Genomic DNA, 9,609 nt, shown 5'->3' on the forward strand with positions numbered 1-9,609 from the left:
CGGCCGACAGATAAAACAAACAAGCAGAAAGGAGTACCGTGATTAATGGACAGTCCAGCGTGCATCAGCTATGTAGCCAAGTGATCAGAGTCCAGGGGGCAGCGGTGGATGGGGCAGGGGGGGCTGGGCTGGCGAGTGTTATCCAGGTTAAGAAAACTAACAATGACTAAATAGCTTGTAGCTAGCTAGCTGGTTAGCTTCTGGAGGTTCTTGAGTGTGTTCTAAAAATAAAGATAATAGCGATTCCGTATCACATTGGGTGAGGCAGGTTTCCGGAAGGTATAAACAATTTTTTTTTTTTTTAATCGGGAAGAGAGAGTACATATGGGCCACTGCGTTTTTGGGACGCGGCGGGACGGTTAGCAGGCCTGTGCTAACAAGCTAACAGATTAGCAGGCCGGGGTAAACAAGGTAGTAGTTAGCGGACCTGGGCTAAACAAGCTAGCAGTTAGCGTGCCGAACTAGCAAGCAAGGAGATAGCGAGGGCTAGAGAGTTAGCCTTTGGAGGACGTCGCGATGGGGTGAGTCTGTTTATTCCTCTTCATGCGGTGATATCGATAGACCGGTCGTAGTCAAGGTATTGTAGCCCAGGAGTATGCTAGGAGCTCGGCTAGCTTCAAGCTACGTGGGTGGAAACGCTATCCAGGAGTAATCAACCAGGGTTGATGTTTAGCTCGATAGCTAGTTGCGAGGATCCAGCTGAAGAATGTTCCGTTTGTGGTGGAAATCCGGGGGTAAAAAAAGAAAAAATTAATTAAGTCCGTTATGCTCTGGTTAGCGTCGCGTTGTTCGAACTGGCGAGAGCTTTCCGAGCTAAAGGTTAGCTGGTATAGCTGGTAGTTCGCTGGCTAGCTTCAGTTGAGAGGGTCCGGTTCCGAAGTAAATATAACTACTTTAGGAAAGTGGCTACATTGGCGGGTTGCAGAAGAGTATTTGGAAGCTTAGGTTTAGCAAAATGTTTTTAAGGATATGCGAAGAAAAAATATCTAAAAAATATCTAAAACGAAAAAGAGACGATATTTACAGAGAGACGATACGACAGGACAACTACTGCTACGCCATCTTGGAAGAACTGGGTTTTGTCAATTACACATGTGTAAGAACTGTATGAATACACTTTTGTCCAATTTTATTATCATTTTTATTTTATTTTTACATGCGCATAAGTAATATGTTTTGTCCATTTTCAATATGATTTCATAGGAAGTCAAAAGTCAAAAGTCCCTTTTTTTTGGGGCCAAAAGCCATAAGAAATTTGACATGCTCAAAAATCCTGCAGAAATGCAAAATTGACTGGCCTGATGAACACAGGATGGCCTGGCAGTGACAGTTGCTCCTTTCCATCGCTCCTTGTGTTGACTTCATCATGTCCATTTTGTGATGTTTTTTCACTGTTGAATCATATTGCAAGTGCACGTGCATTTGCAATATGGTTCAATGGGCATTTACCATAAGAAATTTGACATGCTCAAAAATCCTGCAGAAATGCACAATTGACTGGCCAGATGAACTCGGGATGGCCTGGCAGTGATAGTTGCTCCTTTCCATCAGTCGTTGTGTTGACTTCATCATGTCCATTTGGTGATGTTTTTTCACTGTTGAATCATATTGCAAATGCGCGTGCATTGTGGTGCAACTGGTAACCCAAAAATAAAAATATGGTGATTTCATTATGTCCATTTGTTTATGTTTTCTTACTTTTGCAAAGTCACTGTGCATTTGCAATATGGTTCAATGGGCAGGTACCATCACGAATTTGTCATGCTATAAAAATTCTGCAGGAATGTGAAATTGACTGGCCCGATGAACTCGGGATGGCTGGGCAGTGATTCTGGTTCATCTCAATCGCTCGTTAGGGTTGATTTCAGAATGTCACTTTGGTGATGGTACCTCACTGTTTAAACATATTGCAAATGGACAAGAGTCACCAGCAAGTCACTGTCCATCAGTCAATTGGATATCATTCTGACACCAAACTGATACAAACTGACACTAAACCCACTTTTTCCAACTCGTTTAGTAGCCAACTATCACATACTTCAGAGCTGGCCCAAAATTCACAACGCCTTCGGTTCAAACCATAAAAAACCCATAAAACACATAGTTACGTTCTAGCTGCGGGTCCATTTCTTATGTTATGTGTAGGCCTAGCTGAGGCGACCCCGAATCCCAAGTTTCAGCTCGATCGGTCATTTGGTGTCCGAGCAAAACCCTAATTGGTGCTGAAAATCCACTTTTTTCCATGACTTGCTACGAGGTCCTTGAATGAGCTATCGGACAGAAAAGTCCGGGTCTGTCTATATGGGCCGAGACGGTCGCAATGCACCTAGTCTTGCGACTCTGGGACATTTCTAAATGTCGTCATTTTCGTGATGCAAAAATGAATTGAAGTCATTGCAAATGTACGAGGCTGTTTCTCGGTCCGAGAACGTTCTAGAGCCACGTAACTCACCACGCACTATCGACCTGAGGTCTAGAACAGGATTCTAAAGTTTCGGAACTCTAGGTCTGACGGTTCATTAAAAGTTCCAACAAGGTTAACTAATGCAGGCAGTGTATGTCTCTACGCACCTCAATGGGTCCCTACTTCCAAGCTGTGTGTGTGTGTGATTTAGCTTTCCTTTGAAATTTTATGGGAAAAATTACTGATTTACAGTTCATGGGGGTTGCCTAATCACATATATGAAGTTTTGGAAAGATCTGACTTTTTTAACCCCTCGAAACAGCCCAAGAGACAACAATTATGGCACTTCCGGTTGGCACAGGAAGCTATAAGTCAACACATATCCTCACTGGGGTATGCTTTTACAGAATCCTGAGTTTTAAGTCCTTACGTTAAGAACTGACTGATTTACACAGGGTTGAATGCACTATGTCTATCAAACTGCAGGCAGGGTATGGATAAACACTTTTAGGGTGATTTTAACCACTTCCGGTTGGTCCAGGAAGCTTAGAATCAACACAGGTAGACCTCGTAGTGGCCTGATGGACTGTCATCGAAGACAGGTTCATACGACATTCATAACCCACATAGGCTTCAGGTTGAATTTAGGGGTGCAGGCAATGTATTCCTATGGGGAGAGAAGTCAATGCAAACTCTTTGAAGTAAACACCTTCTTTTAACTATTAAGGGTTAATGCCACACGGTCAAGGTTAGGCTTGCACGGATCGGGAGGACCTTAGGAACGTACCTGAGGTCGAATTGTGCTTCTCACCCTAACGGTTCTCTCACTGTCACCCAAAAGCAAATGACGTTGTGGGGCAGGCTTCATTTTGGGCCTACTTTTCTAATGGTCGCTGCGCTTAGACCGAGCGAGCTACGGTCAAGCGGGATATCTCGTTGAACTCGGCACAGCCTAGAGATTATGTTTATGCCATTGCCTGCTCTCTCTGTCTTTGAGCACCGCACTTTTTCACTCCATCCTTGCTGTGTGTGCGTGTGAGAGCTTTTCTTTGACATCTGTTGGGAGAAATGACTGATTTACAGTTCATGAGGGTTACCTAGTCACACATATGAAGTTTAGGAAAGATGTGACTTTTTTAACCCTTCAAAACAGACAGTGTGACCCAATTAAAGGCACTTCCGGTTGGCACAGGAAGCTATAAGTAAACACATGTCTTGATTGACATAGCCACTTACAGAATCCTGAGTTTTAAGTATTTAAGTTAAGAATTGACTGATCTACACAGGGTTGAATGCACTATGTCTATCAAACTGCAGGCAGTGTGTATGGATCAACACTGATAAGGTGATTTCAACCACTTCCGGTTGCTTCAGGAAGCTTAGAATTGGCACAGGTAGACCTCATAGTGGTCTGATGGACTGTCATAGAATCAAATCAAATCAAATTTTATTTGTCACATACACATGGTTAGCAGATGTTAATGCGAGTGTAGCGAAATGCTTGTGCTTCTAGTTCCGACAATGCAGTGATAACCAACAAGTAATCTAACTAACAATTCCAAAACTACTGTCTTATACACAGTGTAAGGGGATAAAGAATATGTACATAAGGATATATGAATGAGTGATGGTACAGAGCAGCATACAGTAGATGGTATTGAGTACAGTATATACATATGAGATGAGAATGTAGACAAAGTAAACAAAGTGGCATAGTTAAAGTGGCTAGTGATACATGTATTACATAAGGATGCAGTCGATGATGTAGAGTACAGTATATACGTATGCCTATGAGATGAATAATGTAGGGTAAGTAACATTATATAAGGTAGCATTGTTTAAAGTGGCTAGTGATATATTTACAACATTTCCCATCAATTCCCATTATTAAAGTGGCTGGAGTTGGGTCAGTGTCAATGACTGTGTGTTGGCAGCAGCCACTCAATGTTAGTGGTGGCTGTTTAACAGTCTGATGGCCTTGAGATAGAAGCTGTTTTTCAGTCTCTCGGTCCCAGCTTTGATGCACCTGTACTGACCTCGCCTTCTGGATGATAGCGAGGTGAACAGGCAGTGGTTCGGGTGGTTGATGTCCTTGATGATCTTTATGGCCTTCCTGTAACATCGGGTGGTGTAGGTGTCCTGGAGGGCAGGTAGTTTGCCCCCGGTGATGCGTTGTGCAGACCTCACTACCCTCTGGAGAGCCTTACGGTTGAGGGCGGAGCAGTTGCCGTACCAGGCGGTGATACAGCCCGCCAGGATGCTCTCGATTGTGCATCTGTAGAAGTTTGTGAGTGCTTTTGGTGACAAGCCGAATTTCTTCAGCCTCCTGAGGTTGAAGAGGCGCTGCTGCGCCTTCTTCACGACGCTGTCAGTGTGAGTGGACCAATTCAGTTTGTCTGTGATGTGTATGCCGAAGAACTTAAAACTTGCTACCCTCTCCACTACTGTTCCATCGAAGTGGATAGGGGGGTGTTCCCTCTGCTGTTTCCTGAAGTCCACAATCATCTCCTTAGTTTTGTTGACGTTGAGTGTGAGGTTATTTTCCTGACACCACACTCCGAGGGCCCTCACCTCCTCCCTGTAGGCCGTCTCGTCGTTGTTGGTAATCAAGCCTACCACTGTTGTGTCGTCCGCAAACTTGATGATTGAGTTGGAGGCGTGCGTGGCCACGCAGTCGTGGGTGAACAGGGAGTAGAAGACAGGTTCATAAGGCATTCATAACCCACATAGGCTTCAGGTTGAATTTAGAGGTGCAGGCAATGTATTCCTATGGGGAGAGAAGTCAATGCAAACTCTTTGAAGTAAACACCTTCTTTTAACTATTAAGGGTTAATGTCACACGGTCAAGGTTAGGCTTGCACGGATCGGGAGGACCTTAGGAACGTACCTGAGGTCGAATTGTGCTTCTCACCCTAACGGTTCTCTCACTGTCACCCAAAAGCAAATGACATTCAGGGCCAGGCTTCATTTTGGTTCTGCTTTTTTTCAAGGTCACTGCACTCAGAGCGAGCTATGGTCAAGCGGGGCGTCTCGTTGAACTCGGCACAGTCTGGAGACTATGGTGATGCCATTTTTTGTGTTGATTTCAGAATGCCATTTTGGTGATGGTCCCTCTCCGTTTAAACATATTGCTAATGTACAAAAGTCAACTAGCAAGTCAGTGTCCATCAGTCAATTAGATGTCATTCTGACACCAAACGGATACCAATTGACACCAAACCCACTTTTTCCAACTCATTTAGAAGCCAACTATCACATATGTCAGAGCAGGCCCATAATTCACAGCGCCTTTAGTTTAAAACATTATAAAAACGTAAAACACATAGTTACGTTCTAGCTGCGGGTCCAGGTCGGACGTTATGTGAAGGCCTATGTGAGGCGACCCAGAATCCCGAGTTTCGGCTCGATAGGTCCTTCGGTGCCCGAGTAAAACCCTAATTGGTGCTGAAAATCCACTTTTTTCCATGCCTTGTTATGGGGTCCTTGAATGAGCTATCGGACAGAAACGTTGGGGTCCGTCTCTATGGGCCGAGCCGGTTTCAATGCACCTAGTCTTGTTTCTCTGAGACTTTTCTAAATGTCGTCATTTTCGTAATGGTCAAAATGATTTGAAGTCATTGCAAATGTACGAGGCTGTTTCTCTGTCCGAGAACCTTCTAGAGCCACCTAACTCACCACGCACTATCGACCTGAGGTCTAGAACAGGTTTCTAAAGTTTCGGAACTCTAGGTCTGACGGTTCTTTTTTAGCTCGAACAAAGCTAACTATTGCAGGCACTGTCAGTCTCTACGCACCCCAATACGTCCCTCCTTACAAGTTGTGTGTCTGTGTGATTTAGTTTTCCCTTGAAATTTTATGGGAAAAATGACTGATTTAGAGTTCATGGGGTTGCCTAATCATACATATGAAGTTTTGGAAAGATCTGACTTTTTTAACCCCTCGAAACAGCCCCTGAGACACCAATTATGTCACTTCCGGTTGGCACAGGAAGCTATAAGTCAACACATATCCTCATTGGGGTATGCTTTTACAGAATCCTGAGTTTTAAGTCTTTACGTTAAGAATTGACTGATTTACACAGGGTTGAATGCACTATGTCTATCAAACTGCAGGCAGGGTATGGATATACACTTTTAGGGAGATTTTAACCACTTCCGGTTGGTCCAGGAAGCTTAGAATCAACACAGGTAGACCTCATACTGGCCTGATGGACTGTTACCAAAGACAGGTTCATACGGCATTCATAACCCATATAGGCTTCAGGTTGAATTTAGGGGTGCAGGCAATGTATTCCTATGGGGAGAGAAGTCAATGCAAACTCTTTGAAGTAAACACCTTATTTTAACTATTAAGGGTTAATGCCACACGGTCAAGGTTAGGCTTGCACAGATCGGAAGGACCTTAGGAACATACCTGAGGTCGAATTGTGCTTCTCACCCTAACGGTTCTCTCACTGTCACCCAAAAGCAAATGACGTTGTGGGGCAGGCTTCATTTTGGGCCTACTTTTCTAATGGTCGCTGTGCTTAGACCGAGCGAGCCACGGTCAAGCAGGATATCTCGTTGAACTCGGCACGGCCTAGAGATTATGTTTATGCCATTGCCTGCTCTCTGTGTCTTTGAGCACCGCACTTTTTCACTCCATCCTTGCTGTGTGTGCGTGTGAGAGCTTTTCTTTGACATCTGTTGGGAGAAATGACTGATTTACAGTTCATGAGGGTTACCTAGTCACACATATGAAGTTTAGGAAAGATGTGACTTTTTTAACCCTTCAAAACAGACAGTGTGACCCAATTAAAGGCACTTCCGGTTGGCACAGGAAGCTATAAGTAAACACATGTCTTGATTGACATAGCCACTTACAGAATCCTGAGTTTTAAGTCTTTAAGTTAAGAATTGACTGATCTACGATCTACACAGGGTTGAATGTAGTCATTTTCACCTTTGAAGGTTATGTACATCAAAACACCTTTTGGGTCAATTTAACCACTTCCGGTTGCTCCAGGAAGCTTAGAATCGACACAGGTAGACCTCAAAGTGGTCTGATGGACTGTCATAGAAGACAGGTTCATAAGGCATTCATAACCCACATAGGCTTCAGGTTGAATTTAGAGGTGCAGGCAATGTATTCCTATGGGGAGAGAAGTCAATGCAAACTGTTTGATGTAAACACCTTCTTTTAACTGGTAAGGGTTAATGCCACACGGTCAAGGTTAGGCTTGCACGGATCTGGAGGACCTCAGGTACGTTCCTGAGGTCGAATTGTGCTTCTCACCTTAACGGTTCTCTCACTGTCACCCAAAAGCAAATGACATTGAGGGCCAGCCTTCATTTTGGGTCTACTTTTCTAATGGTCGCTGTGCTTAGACCGAGCGAGCTACGGTCAAGCGGGGCATCATGTTGAACTCGGCACGGCCTAGAGGATATGGAAATGCCATTGTAGGCTTTCTGTGTCTTTAAGCACCGCACTTTGTCACTCCATCCTTGCTGTGTGTGTGTTTCTGTGTGTGTGTGTGTGTGAGAGAGAGCTTTTCTTTGACATCTGTTGGGAGAAATGACTGACTTACAGTTTATGGGGGTTGCCTAATCACACATATGAAGTTTTGAAAAGATCTGACCTTTTTAACCCTTGGAAACTGCCACTGTGACACCATTTAAGGCACTTCCGGTTGGCACAGGAAGCTATAAATAAACTCATATCCTGATTGGGGTATGCCTTTACAGAATCCTGAGTTTTAAGTCTTTACGTTAAGAACTGAGTTATTTACGGAGGGTTTAGTGAGTGTGTGTTATTTCAGAAAATCATAGAAAATCACAGAAATCTCGCAGAGCTCCGCAGCACACTTTAAAAAGATTTGTAAGAACACCCTGCAACTGGATCTGTAACCGTTGAAAAAAAAAACACCTATCCGTGAACATCACCAATCTGTCATTGTACGATTTCTCTTAAATGACGATAGATAAATGGCTGGTTCTTTTTTTATTGACACCGGAGGCTCCTTGACTTTGACATGAAGTGGAAAAATAATTTCTCTATTTTCATTTTGGACCTTTAATCCCAGATAAATGGCCATAACTCAAAAACCGTTGAGGCCTAGACGCCATCTTGTTCGGGGCCAACTGCCCATTATGCCAAACCTACGCTCACCGAGTTTCGGCTTCGAAATATTTTCAGTTTTCCAGATAAGGCCCCGTCGTGAATCGTGATGTTTTGTCCAATAGCAATATGATTGCTTATGCCCTCTTGTGGGATTTTCCGGGACAGCGGAAAAATTACCAAAATCTGATTATTTTTGTAAAACGGAAACCGAATGTCCGACAAAGTTCATTTGATGACTTCCTGGTAGGTCCTGCCGCTCGGCCCGACGCCGTCCGCGAATTTTACAAACGATTTCGGACGTCTAGTAAGGGACCGTACATTTGCAATATGGACTTTCTCACTAACCATACAGCAACTGCCGAAATTTTCCCTTAAGGTATGTTAGTCCATACAAACACATTGAATAACAGATAGTCCTTACTGCTGTTAATCCATACAAACACATTGAATAACAGATGGTCCTTACTGCTGTTAGTCCATACAAACACATTGAACAACAGATGGTCCTTACTGCTGTTAGTCCATACAAACACATTGAACAACAGATAGTCCATACAAACACATTGAACAACAGATTGTATGGACTAAACAGCAGTAAGGACTAGAGAGAGAGAGTGGTGACAGAGACAGCAAGGAGTCATCAGGCTCAGTGGTCCTGAGGCATGGTCAGGCTCAGTGGTCCTGAGGCACGGTCAGGCTCAGTGGTCCTGAGGCATGGTCAGGCCAAGTGGTCCTGAGGCATGGTCAGGCTCAGTGGTCCTGAGGCATGGTCAGGCTCAGGTCTTCCCAGAGGGGAGACAGAGAGAGGGAATGTGGAGAGAGCATGCCTAAGATCACATTGTACACGGAGATAGGACAGACTGACCCTACTCCCCGGCACATATGCTATTGCAGCATAGATACTGGGGACTGAGACAGGCTGTTAAAAGACAGCTCTGATTTGGCAGTTTCAACTTTTCTAGTAGTTGGTTGTACTTGCCCAACACTCCTTATATGGTACCTACAAGTTACACCACTTTCTCAGCCAATCACGGCTTAGTTATTCCCACATCTCCTCTCCCTTTCTAGTCAGTTGTTGCGTGTGCATTCAAATACCAAACCACACA

This window comes from Oncorhynchus nerka, linkage group LG15, assembly GCF_034236695.1.
Source record: "Oncorhynchus nerka isolate Pitt River linkage group LG15, Oner_Uvic_2.0, whole genome shotgun sequence".
NCBI classification, from domain to species: Eukaryota; Metazoa; Chordata; class Actinopteri; order Salmoniformes; family Salmonidae; genus Oncorhynchus; species Oncorhynchus nerka.